We start from the raw sequence: 16,806 nt of genomic DNA on the forward strand, positions 1-16,806 counted from the left end.
GATGAACCTAGAATTTAGCATAAAATGTCACCTTTAACATTGTTCATTTACCATATTACCCACATTGTAATGATAGAGAGCTGGTTAAAATTGGCAAAGTTTGCCTTTTAATGTGCTGTGCAGTCGTGCAAAAATGGAATTTGACTAATATTCTATCACGATGCACAACTCCAGATCTACCTGTGCCTAAATGGGTCTCTAACATAATCTCAGCTAAAGGCTCTTAATCATCAGGGCCATCAGGGTCTGCTGAATTACATAAAGAGCCCATGTTTTCTGCCAGGTACATTTGGCACAGGTAACTGCGGATCAGTTAAACCCGTCCTTTAAAGACTTGAGTTAACAAGATTAAAGTGAATGGGTTCTGCCTTGTGGCTGTGCACTGATTATTGAGCTAAACTGTGATATCAGTGACATCACTGACAACCCTATGAACCATTATGGACTCCTGGACCACATTAGCCAGGCTCTTATACTACCCTACTGTAGCCCCGGTCTTCATCTGCTTATCCTCATCTCCACCATGCATGCGCTGACCTATTTACAGTCTATCCTGACCATTATCTGATGTAGGATACAGAGGAATGAGAGATCGGTATCAGGCCCAACCCGCCCCTCTACACATCACGTGACTCCTCCTCAGCCGCCATTCTTTTTCCTCCCTCTCTGTTAATTAAGATTGTAGATGTGATAATGTATTAAATATGCACAGCACCTCTCATCTAAGAATATCTTGTCACAGCGAGGAGGGGGAAGAGGCACACTTCCCTTCACCAGTAACTGCCGACATGGGCTCTGGTAATTCTGGCTTTCATCAGAGAAAACAGAAAACTGCAGGCAGAGGTGTTGAGCTTAAAAAATCATTCAGATGAATCTTGCTGACATACTGTTATGTGAACCAGTTTTGATAAATACAAAGTGCCTGTTCTTAGCGTGCATCTAACACCAAACTATCACAGGATCATGCAGTGTAGAAACCAAACTCAATACAGTAGATGAGATGCAGTATATCTGTAAAGGATTTTATATAAGACTCGGTGAGATCTAATACTTCATAGGGTTAGAAATTTCAAATATGGGAGGCATAATCCTGTATGTGATGAAAATGCTTTGGACATTAATATGGATCAGAGCGGATCTACAAGTGAAAACTCATTGCCCACGCCCGCCGAGTGAGTCAGTCTGGGGAGAGTGTTTCTCAGCAAGTAGCGAAATGGAGGGTTAAATCTCCAGGTCGACGCTCCTCTCTTTGATGTCAGCACTGAGATAGAGTATTATCACAGAGTATGGCATAAAAAGGCCCAGCAACACTGCAGTTTATTCTTACTATGCTATGAGTCTGTCACTCTCGTTAATTGCCGGTCACATTGGAAATAGATGAGTCCGAAAAGACATTCTTGTCAACTATGCTTTAACGCAACACTCTGCATTAATCCAGAGAATGAACACCTTCTCCATGGCATTGCTGGCGTGGATTCCTTTTGAGTATTAGCTATATCAATACTTTAAAGTTTAAGCATAATTGCAACCTGGCCCTACCTTGCTCTTTATTTAATTAAACATAGATTGCTCTGAACATATTGGTTAAACAATTTCCCATTTAAACTTGATGTCGAGTAGCTTTTAACAGTTAAATGTTAAGTTCTCAGCATTTCATTGAAACTGAAACATAGCCGGACATTTTGTCAATAGTCTCTGCTTGAATGCTGCTATTAGACTGGCAATTTACTATAATAGCCAATAATTGTCTTAAAAAAAGAACTGAGGAAGTCATTCTCCTGCCTGAGTGGCCATTTTAGTAACATAAGGCTCCTCCCACAGGTGTGCAGACTTTATTTCATAACACAGATAAAAGTGGTTATTTTAGTTCACTCGGGCTTGATACCCTCAACTGGAAATTAACCCAGTGCATTTGAAGTGTTAATGACTGCTGAGTGTAGTTAACAAATGACCCCCCTGGCTGATAACCCTCACGCAAATGGCTTACTTGTACAGTATTATGTGGTCTTGTAGTGAAATATGTAAAGCAGTGTTAAGAGGATGGCATAAATTGTAAAGTCCTTTGATACTGTTCTGAAGGACTGTATTAAAGATGTGGCCTCCATCAATATTTAAAACCAATTGTATATCAAGGGGTGAAATATCTTCATCCTTTCATCAGGTACAACCAGGATATGTTATATATGGTTGTATGTGGTACTTATATTCAGGTAATTCAATAAAAATCTTGTTTACTTAGTTTTCAATGTATTTATGAATATTAGTAAATTGAGATAATGATGTCGAGGTTATAGCTCTTTCTCTGGTTTTGGATAAAATAAACATATACTTAATTTTTGTGTAATGTATCTTGAGTTTGTATACAGATACTGCAACGATCCTAATGCAATACTCCCTCATAACTGTATGTGTGATAAGATTTTCGGAGTGCTGTGAGAGGAGGGTGAATCTGTGTTACAGTCCCCAGCTGGAATAACTGTGTATCAAGAGTCTCAGTGGAATAATAATGCATTGAAACATCCTTCCTTGCCATTGATATTGCAGGGGAAGTGTAGAGAGAATATGAGTGTGTCTAAAGGAACAGATTTGCCATTATGGCCCCTGACATTTAGTTAGCCACTAATCATTGTCATTTGTGTGTGTATATAGGTGTGTGTGTGTGAATCCCTATCTTAGCCCCTTGTAAAATTCTCTCCTCTCTGATGTGTTTGCATGTGCATGCAGCATTGTATGTGTGCGTCCTCATGCACGTGTGTGTTTGTGCAATGATGTGGGTCCTCATCATGGAAATAGCTGATATTAGCCATGGTTAATTAAAATGAGTAAGGACAAAGGTCAGCCACTTAGCTCTCACGTCTCTCTTCTCTAGAGAGGGAATAGATACAACACGAGAGGAGAGCAACTCAGGCATTTTTATTTGGCACTTGGAATGGTCTTTGCAGGTAAAACAGCAAAGGTAGACTGCACTCTGTCATTGCTGCTCATTCAGTCTACCTCATTTATTTTAACCAGCGCGGCTCAAAATGTCACAGTTTTCTTAATCTCAGATTCAGAGTGATCCATTATGGACAGCTTGATTCTCACTGCATCACAATTCTGGACCTTTTTTTACTCACAGTGACAGGCAGAGGGATGTTTTTGTACTCTTTGTACTTTGAAACTTATGTGTACAATTGTACATCAAAATGAGCTTCAGATTATAGTAATGGGGTAGATCCAAAGCAGACAATGTAGACTCAACTCCCGAAGAATTTTCTTGGATGCTGTCCCACTTCAATTATCCTTCCTTTCCTGACGTATTCTCTACATGTCTGTCCTCGAGGATGATATCAGATTAATTGGCAGGACAAACTTATCTCTACTGCCGCTCACTGTTGCTGATAGTAAGAAATATTTAGTGGAACCCAGCAACAGTTGTCATGGTGCACAGGAAGGCATGCACAGATGTCTAATTACACTGTAGAGAATAAATGAAATACCAGTGGAATGAAGTGTAAATCAATCATTAGTAAATTCATTTAAAACAAGAATTCAAGAATCATTGATTATTGTAACTCAACTAGTGGCTTTCTTGCTCAAGTAAGTCTGTCTACCAACTGTCATCATGGTAAATTCAGCATAACGTGCATTTCCACACTACTATTCCCATCATTACAACAGCGTAATCTTACTGCAGTTACCTGAAAACTTCACTGAATTGTCTAATTTCAGAGTTATTGTGTCTGTAGGTTGCTGTGTCAAAAACTCATCCAGGCTTTTTGGTTTTCTTCCTCCAGCACATTCTTATTCCCACCTGCAAACCTCTGATTGGCCTGGTTGTGTCTCAACAGAGGAAACAGCAGTCAATGAGCACAACTCCATACCTCTTTGAATCACTCAAATAATGAGAGATGTGGGCAGCAATTCAGAGGTCTGGAACCAGGCTAATGCCACTACCCTGCATGCTTGCTCTATTTTTCAACAGAAAACTCAATCACTAATTAATTCAAAGCACTTATAGCCTCTCTTTTTATCCACATTGGTAAAACGAAATCCTTCCTGCAGATATTTCACGTCAAATGCTGACCGATGTTTGAACAATCCACATTGTTTAGACCACAAGAAACGCCAAACCAGTGACATGCACAAATCTTCCTCTCAACACAGTCATCTTTAGTTGAGTTCATGCTTGAATAATGCTGGTTCTTCACACTGTCCAAAGTGGCCACCATCCAGCCGTCTCTTTGCAGTCTTCTTGCCCTTCTCTGCTTTCTACTGTGTATCTATTTGCACTGTAACAGGGTGGACAGCCTTTCCAAATAGACATACATGCCCAGTGGAAGAAGATGAGCTCTATCCAAGTTGAGAATGCAGATCATGGAGATTTAGGAGGTGCATGAGAAATTCTTCTGACTACTTGATGATTGACAATGTGAAGGTATATGATAAAGAGCTGAACTGATGAATCAATTAATCAATTAGTCAATACAAATAATTCCAATTCTGTCAATCAATCATTTAAAGCAATAATATGTAAAATGCAGTTGATTGTCGAGTCTCATTCCCAGGTTATCAATGACAGAAGCTTTGGGTGTCAGTATTTGACGACCTGGGACTCAACAATCAGCTGTCTTCCTCCAGAAGGTTGAATTTTGTTGCTTCAAAGCCCCCCTCAACGGTCAACGTTCTTTCTCAAACAGACAACGGGGATGTGGTTACAGTCCTACTTAAGCCATTTCCATGGCAACCAGACTTCTAGCAAGATCAACATCACTAGCATGGATTAGCAAGAACATAAATATTGGCATAGATGCGCCATAGCGTGAATATTAGTAGGTGTAGCGATAGTTCTCCTTGGGTATTGAGGAGCTACAGAGTTTATTCATGGTCAGAATGTAACCTGAAATGTACATTTACTTCACTGCTTAACTTTGAGCACATAATTAAGTTATTCATCAAACAATACTTGGCCAACAGTGTGGCTCATCAACATTGTCAGGAAAGCACCAAAGAAAATACCAAAAGTTAGTTTTCTCATTCCTTTACAATAAAGTAAATATCTTTGGTCTGTTGGCTGGACAAAACTTGACATTTTTCTCTCCTTTCTTTTTTTAATTGTGTCTAATTATTATAAGTATTTCTGATTCTGATTAATTAATCAATCATTCAAGGAAATAATCGTTCGATTAATCATTGACAAAAATAATCTGTTTCGGTGTTAGGAGGGTTTTAAAAATGTATCCTATATTACAACGTCTGAAAGTCTTAAGCGCCTACTCAGAAGTTTAAATCTTTCTTGTCCCCGCCTATTTTTAAAAGCATATGAATGAAGTTCGTGTGGGTGTTAGTTTTGATAATGCTCAGGTCAGTCAGTCAACTGGAACGCCTCAAAATACTTCATAAATGCTGCAGAAGGCAAGTGGACATGTCAAAAGCTGACAAAAGCTTTCTGTGGCCCTTCGTCTTTTGGCAACAGCTCTGGGTCATGTAGAGTAAATTAAATCAACTCCATTTCTTTTCTAAGATAATTTTTGTTGAATTATGTTCATGAAGGCAACTCCAGAAACACTTTAATAGATGAGACAGTCAAAGTGAGTGTTAGATCTAAATTCAGACTTTTCCTCTACTGGTGGTGTTAGGCCATGGCTTTTGTGGTGCTAAACAGTTGGTTCTCAGAGGTGTAAATCACAACAGAGGCATGGCTTCTCTCACTTCTCCTCTAGGCAGTGTTTATCTTACAATACATCCTTCATCAACAGTGGGATAGCTGTGAAACAGATTTGCTGGGGTTGAAGCATTGGCAGGTGCCTCAGAGATACACTGGCCTTAATTGGGCAGATAAATATCACGGGCTGCGCTCTCTGGCCCTACAGCACTGTTGCATACATCACCCTGAATGCAGACTGACCACCAACAGTGGGGTGCCTGTCTCATTGCTGAAACTCATCTGGTGCCTAAAGTGCAATTAAAGAGCAAAGAGAGGTTTCTTCCATCAGTCTGCCCCCCGACTCGTGGCTGTATTGAAGTCCAGTTGCAGAAGCCCTCCTGGTTTGTTAGAGAATCCAGCACTCATCTTTATTTCAGTCAGAGAGACTTTGTTCTGAGGGAATGACTAATATTTGCACTGCCATATCAGAGCTCTAGACTAATTTTCTTTGGGTGCACTGGTGCGCCTAACTTTTTTATTTAGGTGCACCCAATAATACATTTTAATTTACTTTCTTAACATATTCCAACAATTATTATAAACAGGAATACATTTGGAAATACACGTTTTTCTTCTATTAAATCCCCGCAGCAAGAAATTGGGATAACCGCAATTGTTTAAAAGAATAAACAACTACATTTCAGGCTCTCTGTAGTGACCAATGAAAATGTTTATTTGCACTTGACAGATTTCTGGGTGCATGTGCAGCAAAAATAGTCACACCCTCGAGCCATGCATGTGCACATAAGATAAGAAATATGAGTCTTTGGCGATAATGCGTCATCGTGACTTCCATTATATTTTAAGAGGGAATGTGTAGCCTTGAGTGGTATAGGAAACCAATGGAGTCTAGACACTGGTTGTGTTCATGGGATGAAGATGAATGCCGGTCTGGATATGATGAACTGGAGGTGAATGGGATGCAGGAGGGTCGCAACAATTTTTTTGCACAGAAACAACAGCTGACAACAGCAGAGAAAAGAACAGATTTAAAGTTTGGCAGCAATGACATGAATGGTTGATTAAAACATGGCTAAAGACACTCATAGTCAGCTGATTAAGCTGGGGAAAGAGAGAGGGTAAGAGAGAGAGAGAATTGTGAATGAATGAGCATTAAGAGATTCCTCATTGAGCTGCATATCACATCACATCTCTTACATGCAGAGGATGTACTATCAAAGACTCAAAAAACAGGCAAATCAAAGAAGGGATATGTTCTTATTTAAAATGATTAGACTCACTGATGTTCTGTATGAACACCATTATTATAACAATCAGCGCTCCAGAGTAACATTGTAAACAAAAAGCAAGAACTGACATCTGTATTCTGCAAAGTACAAGCTCAGGGTTTTTAATGATGAGCAACTTATTGAATAGTCATGACTTTGGCCTTTCCAAAGCCCTCAGTGGATACAAATTGCCCTGTGTTACCTACGTGTTGTTTGGTCCAAATCTTCTGCTACCAGCCTGCGGGGCAGATCGTGTAGAAGAAGCAGTCGATACTGGGTACCATTAGAGGATGTGGCAGCTGACACACGCAAACAACACCCATGCTGTATGCACACATCCTCTGTGTTTGTAGGTGTGCTCGCATGCACAAACCACACACAGGCTCTGAGAATAGTCACTTATCCTCTTCAGCACTTGAACCTTGAATTGTTAGGCAGCCAGTGCTATTTATCGTAGACTTATGTGACTCACCAATGAGAGAAATAAATCAGGACAGAGAGAGTGAGAAGAAGCTCAGGAGAGAGACAAACAATGCATGAATGTGGTTAGACCCCTCATTCCACAAAACTTCTTCATTCACGACATTTCGCTGCTCTTTTTGAAAAGGCTTCTCTTCTACCCGATGATCCAATCAGAGATAGATATTAATATTTCAAGATAATAGCTTAATGTGATTAGAAATGAATGAAAAAAAGATGGGGCATTGCACATAGCTCTGCTGATGATGGGTCCTCGAGAAGTCCAGCTAGGATATTTTTAAAAGACACTCGTCATAACTATCAAGGGCACTTTGAGAAATATGACAGTTGACAGTTTCGGTGCTCAAAAAGGCTCTCCACATCTCTGAGAATCTATTTCCCAGCAGCAAATGGGGAGCTTCAATGAACTGGCATGCCAGAAAACGCAGACATAGATATAAAAAAAATTATATATATATTATGCATCAAATGATTGAGATTTATTAGGCTATATATAAAACGGTCCATATGGATGATAATTAAATAGACAGCTTTTTCTCGGATCTTTGATTTTGACCATGAATTTTAATAGACAAAGATAGCAGGTGAGCCTGACTATAATAACAGCAGCAACAGAAGCCTCACATCGGTCTTGACTCAGTATACAGGGAATGACAAGCTGATCAGCTGATGAGCTCTTTGCTCATCACTTTGAGCCGGTAAGGAGCAGATCCGACTGCCCGCTGAGCCGAGCTCCTTCCCCACGACTGGGGTAGCGTGTGTCTGCTAGCTGCCAACTGCTCTCTCCACATTAATCACGACCCAGGTTCTAAAATTTGAACTTTGACCTTTAGCGCTGCATCAAGGCCCAGTGACAGATGGAGACAGAGCTTTGTGTGCTTGCGTCAGATCATCCATTTCACACATACACAGACACACTTTCCTCATGCTTTAGCTTAGAGCTGAGATGCACAGAGGTTCATTCAGCAGCGGTCGTTTGGTCACCGGCTGATATTTCGTTGTAGGAAAGCAGTGTGCCCTCTGACAGCCGCAGTGTCTGATTTTGACTGTAAACTATTTGAAATAGGCTTCATGCCTGGACATGCCTATCAAAGACACTTTGTAGCCACACAGCTAATTGAAAAACCAGTGATCATCCTGGAGAGTGGAGGCAGAGTGGCCCATGCAGAGGAATTTTGTTTATCATAAGCAAGATGCCAAGGCTGAAAGACACTGATTAGCATGAATAAATTAGAAACTATTTCAATAAGTGGTTGATAGCTTATCTTTGAATTACATGCCCAGTGCAGCTCTCCCATTGAAGATTAATTGCCTCTCACAAGGTATTTCGAAAAGTTCATTTTCATCAATTGATTTCCTTTAATTCATGAATTCCCTAGAAGTGCATGAAATTGGTAACAAGCTCTCCATAATCATGCTTTCTGCATCGTTAAGCTCATTGGCAATTACTCATCATATGTATTGGTTGTGACATTTTGCGGAAGCATGTTATTTTTGCACCATTAGGTCATGACAGGAATATTATCATAAACTAATGGTTAATTACAAGTTGAACAAAAGTGATGTTCACAGTTTCCACAGATTTCTGCAAGGAGCAAAACTTGCTTCCAGCATCTTCAATACTGAGTTTTTGTCATATCAGCCTGATCAACGCAATATCTGCCAACGTAATTATTTACAAATAATGAGTAAGACCAATATACAACAGTGAAAAACACACTTTAGATTTTGATGCTGTTGTTTGACTGTTTTACCAAATAACCAAGAATTTTAAATGGAGCTAAAACAGAGCGTTTCAGACGGAGGGGGAATACAGTGCTGCAGCACTGAACAGTATGAGAAAACAGATGTGTTTTCTGAGCATTAAAGCATGTTAACGTATTCTAGTAGTAACCCAAAATAAAAGTATTAATTTGAAAATGAGCATTATATGTCTCCTTTAACATGGTGAAAAACTGTTTTACTACATACCTTTGTATATTGCAGGGACTTTTTTGAGGCTGGGGACAGAATCAAGTGTTTTCCTTTTCTCCAAGGCTAACATCAGCCCCACCAATACATTATTGTTCCTACAGTATTGGGGTCATTTTGGTTATAGTCAGAGGCAGGAATGCTTATTTGTAGCTAAAAAGTAGGCCATTGAAATAAATTTAGAGAAGAATATATCTTCAGGGTTACAACTAAAGTAATGTGCATAGATTATACTGTAAGAATGTATGCCAGCTGCATTTACAGTGATACAGTGAGGTGTTGGTGCTTATTTAGAAACATAAATGAAAATAACATCTAGGTCACACCTACACAAAATTAGCTACTATGGAGGAATCCCATGTAAGAGACAGTTTGACCCATATTAGATATGTATATTTAATATCAGGCACACTGCTCTCAGATCAGAAGCTGAAGCTTGTACAGCTGCTGACATACAGTATATCATCATACTGTACTGCTCCCACACTATCCGACACTATCATTGGAACCTGAGGCGAATTCCCGCAGTACATTAATAGGGTAAATCACTGGATTCATCATACGTAATGATACCATTATGGAATAATGTTCATCAGCTAATGTGCACTTGCTGGGAAATCTATTTGTGTCTGCAGCCATTTGCTGTCTGTTACAACTCCTCACATCTCAATGCTTTATTAACCCACCCAACATCTTAGCCACAAGGAGATCTTAGACTATGAAGAGATGCCAAAAACAGACGGGCAATAAGGGCTGATGAGGTTTTATGTCTTGGCCCTGCCATCCCAGCACTTAGTCTACCTCCTCTATTGCTGCTGGGCTCAAATAAATGGAAAGAAAAAGAAAACATCCCGTTTTTCTCTGAACATTTTTATTGCTTTTTATTATTGGCGTATGGCTGTGTGTGTTTTTCTGTTGAGAATGATTGAGACTGATATGTTTAATAACGCTATGAGAGAGCAGCAGGTGATATTGGAGGTAAAGCTGGAATGATTTCCAAAGTTGGCTGGGAGTCAAGTACTGTATGTTAATTCTTTGAAAGCACACATTGAAGGGGCATACATAGACACAAACACACACCATGCTGTCAGTGTCACTGGAACACTTTTTATATCCCAAAAGTCAACCTTTCTCCTGCATTATTACTCAAATTTTGGAAGACTTTTGGACAAGAAGCCTGAGTCTAAGTGCCTGAGGGCCATGAAGTGATGTTGTGACAGACAAGGTCAGCCATCTCCACAGTAAAAAATACAAATTGTCAAATTGGAGGGGCCAAGGACTTTTGTGGTACTAAGGTGATGTGATTTTTTGTCAGGAGCAGTGAAAAAAATGTTGAAAATCCCTGCCAATAATGACAGATTTCTCTTTCTACTTGAATGAACTTTTCCCAAAGTTAAGTACTACAAATTGTCTGTGCCTGCTTTATGACACTGCAAATGGAGGTAATCCCTTTGAGTAATACAATCTGTCACTGTTTATGTTTAGTTTCCGTGTCTGACACCTAATTAACGGACTTGGAAGTTGGTTCGTTTTGCTGCCTGCAGTGAGAAAAGGGAATTGAAAACCTTTAGGAATAGCTGTGTGGGAACTGTCTCATTACTGAGGTGTATATTACGCCCTACAAACACAGGTATATTTTACAGGTATATTACAATCTGTCTGTATCAATGTCATCTCTAACAACCTGCGGTTTGGGAAAGCTTTGCAGTCGGTAATTGTAGAATTGCAAGGAGCTATTCAAAGATCTACGCAGGATTTCTTCACTATAGCAAGCACATCTGAAAAGTAAAACTCAAATCTGCCCCTAATCCAATTTCAAAGTGCTGCATCTCGTAGATTAAGGATGATCTGTCCTCAGATCAGTAAGCATCTGCGTTTTAATAAGACCATTACATTGTATTGTGTGTGGACAGGAAATGTGCTCTAAGGCAGTTACAGCACCTCTGTCGATTTCTGCGGTGTGTGTAGGATGGTGGTGGACAAATGAAGGAGATGAATTACAGAAAATGAAGCCAGAATTTTCTCTCTTTTGCTCTCTCCCTACCTCTCAGCTCTCCTTGACTTCTCTACCTCCGCCCATACTGCCGTCCATTACAACAAGTGGCCGGGCTTCCCCTCTGTGCTCTAATTGGGAAGCTGGATGGCAGTAGGTTTAGCCAGTAATGGGGTTCTGCAATTTGGTGGCAGAAGTCATCCTGGAGTGGGCCTGTCAGAATTCGTAGAAGAGCCCAGTTGTGTGCATCCCACTATGCAGTTCCAGAAGAAAACCCCTGCATTTTAATAGTGCAGCTGTAAGCATTTCCGTAATTCAAGGTGGCATCATTAGAGGCTTATTTATTCACCCGAGGCGTCTGCCAGGAGGGAGATGACGCCGCCCAGATCAGCTGTGGCAGCTCGCTCTCAGCACCTCCTGCCGGGCTGGAGAAGGGGAAATTAGAGAGGAATGGGCAAACATGACAATCATGGCATCGTTACTGAATTAGCACGTAAAGAAAACAACAAGCTCTGTGTGTAGGTATTGAGAGATGGGTTATAATGATCTGTTGTTGTAGGGGCAGCACAGTCACGACTGTCTCTGATGTTTTTTTCAAGAGGTGGATGAGGTGTAATAGGGATAATATAGGGCACTGAGAGAGGAGCAGCCAAGAAAGAAATGAAAGTAATGGACTTTGCAGGCTTTTAAGCTAATGTGTAAACCAAGAAATTTGCAAGAGATTCACAAAGCAATGTCTTAAAGGCTTTTCACAGCAGGGGCGTACATCCGTGTGAATTATTCCCCCTTTTGATGTGACCACAGTCTTTCTCTAACCTCCTCTAACCACGTCGTCGCTTTTAGTCCATCAAAGTTAATTTTATCTTAACTTTAATGTATTCACTCTGACCACAGTCTCACCCTTACATCAACCAAGTAGTTGCCTAAAATTGGAAAAAGTAACAGATTAGTGGCCGGCAAACGCTCAGCCTGATTTAAAGGAATTTCTGAAAGGAGGACAATTTAAAAGATAAAGTTTGACTCATATAGCTTAGCACAAAGACTGGAAACAGCTCGCCTGGCTCTGTCCAACAGAAACAAATCCCCCTACGACCTCTGAAATTCATTAAATAGCATATCATATTTCTTTTGTTTAATCAGAAAAAAAAAACTGAAAAAAACAGAAGTGTAATAACAGCAATTTGTAGTTTTATGGGGGATTTGTTTCTTTGTGTCTTTGCTGGAGGCAATACATTAGTCGAGTCTTCGCTGGTTGTCTAGCAACTGCTCAGAGCCAAGAAATAGTCCAGTATTTAACCAGCCAAGCTTGGGTTTTTGTAGATAAAGCTAAATGGCTACTAGCTCTAGCTATTTCCCTATATGTGTGACTTTCCCTCAAAGAAAGTTTTTGGTATCAAAATCAATAGCATAATGAAAATGGAAGCTGAGAAGAATTAATTAAGTTTTTGAGCCAATTGATACTCATCTCTAACTTTGAGTCCTTATCAGATTGCTTAACCAGGTTTCAGTGTAACAGCATTGCAGTATTTTTATTGCAAAGATTGGTGTACGTTGTGAAAAAAAACAGTCTCTTTAAGCAATAAGAAGAAACAAACTGAGCCTTTTGTACTCAACCTACTTCAACTGTGTTATGCTAAAATCTGCAAATAATTTAAATAAAAAAATAGATGAAAATACGCACCTTAGGCACACTGGTATTTACTCTGTCAACATTTCCACACCAGCCTTAAACTACCTCTGACATTCAGATATACTTCTATGTCATTTTAGCTCAAAGAGGAACATTGTCGTCGCTGATTCTGCCTGTACATTCTGTTCCTTTCATCCAATCCAGGTGCAATTTTTTTTCTTTTCTGTGTGAAATGCAGCACAAAAATGCTGAAAATTACCAGAGCCGGTGTGTAAAGGTTGAATGCTGTAATTCCTCATGCAAATTTTTCACATATTTGCTCTGAGTGTCTGCGTCAGACTGGTGTGAAACAGATTTAACACGGTCAAGTAAGATGATACCTACCTTAAACCCTATTCACTGTCATCATCCTCCCTACAAGGTTACAATGGTGTCCTTTTTGCTATGTTGATTTTTTAACATTGACATTTATCCTAGTATATACACTGAACAATGATATTCACACGACCACCCCACACACATTCACATTAATAATTAATGTCTGACATCAACAATTATAATTCAGCCTGAAATTACCCAGTAATCACCATTAAGAGCCAACACTGAGCAGTCGACACAAACTGAACACTTAAACTTCCGCTGCCACTTGGTAACTTGATTTTCTCATTAGCTGGTGTGGAATATCAAATAGATTTATGTTTCTATTTGACAAACAGAAACCGCCCTCAGCCCTCAATATCAAGTGTCCATCCTGTAGCCCCTCAGCAGTAATTCTTGCACTGTCTCAGCACTGTAACCTAGCAACGAGACCCCTACTTATAGAAGTAGTATTGTTGTTGTTTTTTATCACTAAGGAACAACAAATTGCAGAACTATATTTTGTTTATGCATTGGCTGTTTTCCAAAGTCCCTGTGCCATGCATTCATTATTCCCTGGATGATAAGAAAGACTTCTTACTCAAAGAGAAACTTTGCTGATTTTCAACCAGCTTTGTATCATTACAATGTGAGTAGTATATGCAGATGAACAATGTTAAACTATCGTGATATTTGATTTTGTCACTTAGTCCTAGCATTAATGAAGTGCATTTGAGGACATTTCAAAGTATCGAGATATATAAATTATGTATTGCGATACAGCCACAAAATATTGTGATATTATTTTAAGGCCATACCTCCCAGCCTAGTTTCGCTCTAGGGATGTTGTTTCAGTTTTAGTTCCGCATTTTTATTTTATGCCATCATCCATGGACACAAAGAGTAATATGAGAACGTTTCTGAATAGGGCACCATTTTTTACTTCTGGAAACTGGATGAGCCAAAACCAAACACCCAACGCCCAACCTGTAGTACATAACCAATCAGCAGGAGTGTTTATCTGTCTGGTGCGGTTGATTTTGGTTGTAGGGTTTTCTGTACCTTTTAAACAAAATTAATACCATGGCCCCTTTTCTCTGTTTTCTCTGGTCTTGTAGCACCAATTTCAAAACTGTTTGCATCTTTCTACAGCCCAGATTTATGAGGAAAAAAAAATCTTCCCAGCAGAAAATTGAGATTTAGTATTGTCATCATTTTGCAACATAACTGACAGTTGTAGTAAAGCCCACTGAGGCAAAGGGATTTCTGACTTCTGTACTGTAGCTGGGCTGCAAATGCTTATAATTTTAACACTCAATGTTTTGTAGCATGAACTTCTTAAACTGGACATCAGTTAAACTACAAAATATATTTATGGCAACTCAAATGAATATCTGGAAACAACCATTGTCGTACTTCCTAGCTAAATCAGTTCTGGTTATTTCACAGACATGCCGCATGTCTTAATTGTTTGATGGTGTCTAACCACAATAGTCTTTAAAGACATGGAACAGAAGTATGGGTTATTGCCTGGTGAATAAATTACTGTTCAGTTCTTCAGAGACATCTTCATTCTATGGATGAGAAAAGTTTGCCACATCTTATAGTTTAAAGTTTGACTGTTCTCTATTGATCTTTTATTCTGTTTCCTGGACTTGGTTGTTATTCACTGCTGGAGAAAACAGCGTTATACAGTAGAGCGGCTCAGCCATAGTGACTCTGAGCTGAAAAACTGAGGGCTCTTCATCTGAACCTTTGAAAACCTCTCAGTCCCTGCCAGAGAGAGATAGGATCAGTAGACAACCCCAACATTTTCAATTTTGTGCTATCAGACACTGAGGAGATGTGTCAACACTGGGGTCCTACAGCAAGTAAACACAGGAGTCTGACAAGCAATAACCTAGATTCAACATCGCCTCCGGTCCTCTCCCATTGAAGGTCCGCCACTTTAATCTCATTTAGATCCAGATCTGTTGATCAAAAATGGCGCCTATCGCCCCACACAACAGAAAATGCCGGTGAGGAGAATGCTTTCTTGGGGGAGTCCTTCATATCACTGCGGGATGTGCCTGTGTGAGGCTAGGTCAATACAGGCCGAGGTGTGTGCCATTTATTGTTGTTCTTTCCTTAAGCCAAAGAGGTTCCAGTTATATGAGTATTGATGCTTCTAGCGGTGCACCATCCTTTATTTGACTGTAGGCTGCTCTTATCAAACAATTAGTGCACAAGGTTATGGTTTAGTGTTTTTGAGCTTACTGTTGATGATAGATGGTCAAGTGTTGCATTTTTTATGTTTTCCAGACTACAATGCATTACTGTATATTTCCAGTCCACTCATTTTTTATGCTTTATTTTTTTTTTTTACTTGTGCAATATTTGAAGACATATGACAAGAGAAGAAAGGCAAATCTGATAAAATCCAAAACTAATTCAACTTATGGTGGGTATTGACATTATTCATACTGTGTGTTCTCAGCAGCATCCTCTGTATTGTTGCTCATAACAGAGTGAAGAGAAGCAAGTGAGGGTGGCTGCAGCTAAGCCGAGCAGAAAGAGCCCACGTGCCTCCAAAAAAAGTGTTACCGGGTCTGAAGTGAAACTCGGGAAACTGTTGAATCAACTTTTCTTTTGTTAGTTTTTTAGCAGACATCAGGAGGGATCAGAGGGTGGAATAGTTTGAAGCCCGAGACGACCGTGAAGTCATTACTGTATGGCACAGTCCACTGCAGAAAAGCTCCCTCAGAGATTCAAATCTTGCTGATTAAAATAGTAAGCCTGTATGTATGTGTGTGCCTGCACGTGTGCTGAGTCGAATGTGTTTAAATGCCTTTGTGGGTGGCTGCATGTGGGTCCGTGTGTGTTTTGAGCAGCCTAAATACCGAAGCTTTTAACATCAAAGCTCGAAGAGGATTTAAGTGCCCAGAAAGTTGTAAATTATGATGGTAAGTGATGTCCAGCAGGGACTGTTGATGAGTTGCCCTCAATAGAAAATAACTTTGAAACTTGGATTTATGAAATACAGCTTCCAAACCGCCTAAAGTGTAGCCTGATTCAAATCCTATGAATCACTGCCCACATCTCCATTTTAGTGCAGTGATTCAAAAAGGTTTGGTTTTGTTCTTGTGAATAGCTGTTTGAGACACAATTGAGCTTTAAAGGGTGGGACCAGCCTACTGTGCCAAGCTCTGTCAGGAATTATTAAACATAGTCAGAGTCAACAGCTTAATCACTGCTCATGATAAATGTAACAGTCTAAATATAACATAAACACAAATGAATCATGCTGACGATGTTTTAAAATAGGGATGTGTTTACCTTGCACTGCAAATGGGCACAGACGGCTGAACACATGCCAGGCTTTACTTGCTAGCAACTTACCTTTGCTAACTTAGCTACTAATAGGGTCGTGCCTCCGTCCAAATCAGTCTGTTTTTCCTCATATTATCATGACAACTATTTT

The 16,806-nt window shown here is 39.8% G+C and overlaps 1 protein-coding gene across 1 annotated transcript in view; it reads left to right on the top strand.

Annotated features, from left to right (window-relative positions):
* Positions 1-16,806, top strand: part of negr1 (neuronal growth regulator 1) — a 147,693-nt gene that overhangs the window by 55,100 nt on the left and 75,787 nt on the right. The gene's annotated exons all lie outside the window — the stretch shown is intronic.

Source organism: Pagrus major, chromosome 11 (assembly GCF_040436345.1).
Source record: "Pagrus major chromosome 11, Pma_NU_1.0".
NCBI lineage: Eukaryota > Metazoa > Chordata > Actinopteri > Spariformes > Sparidae > Pagrus > Pagrus major.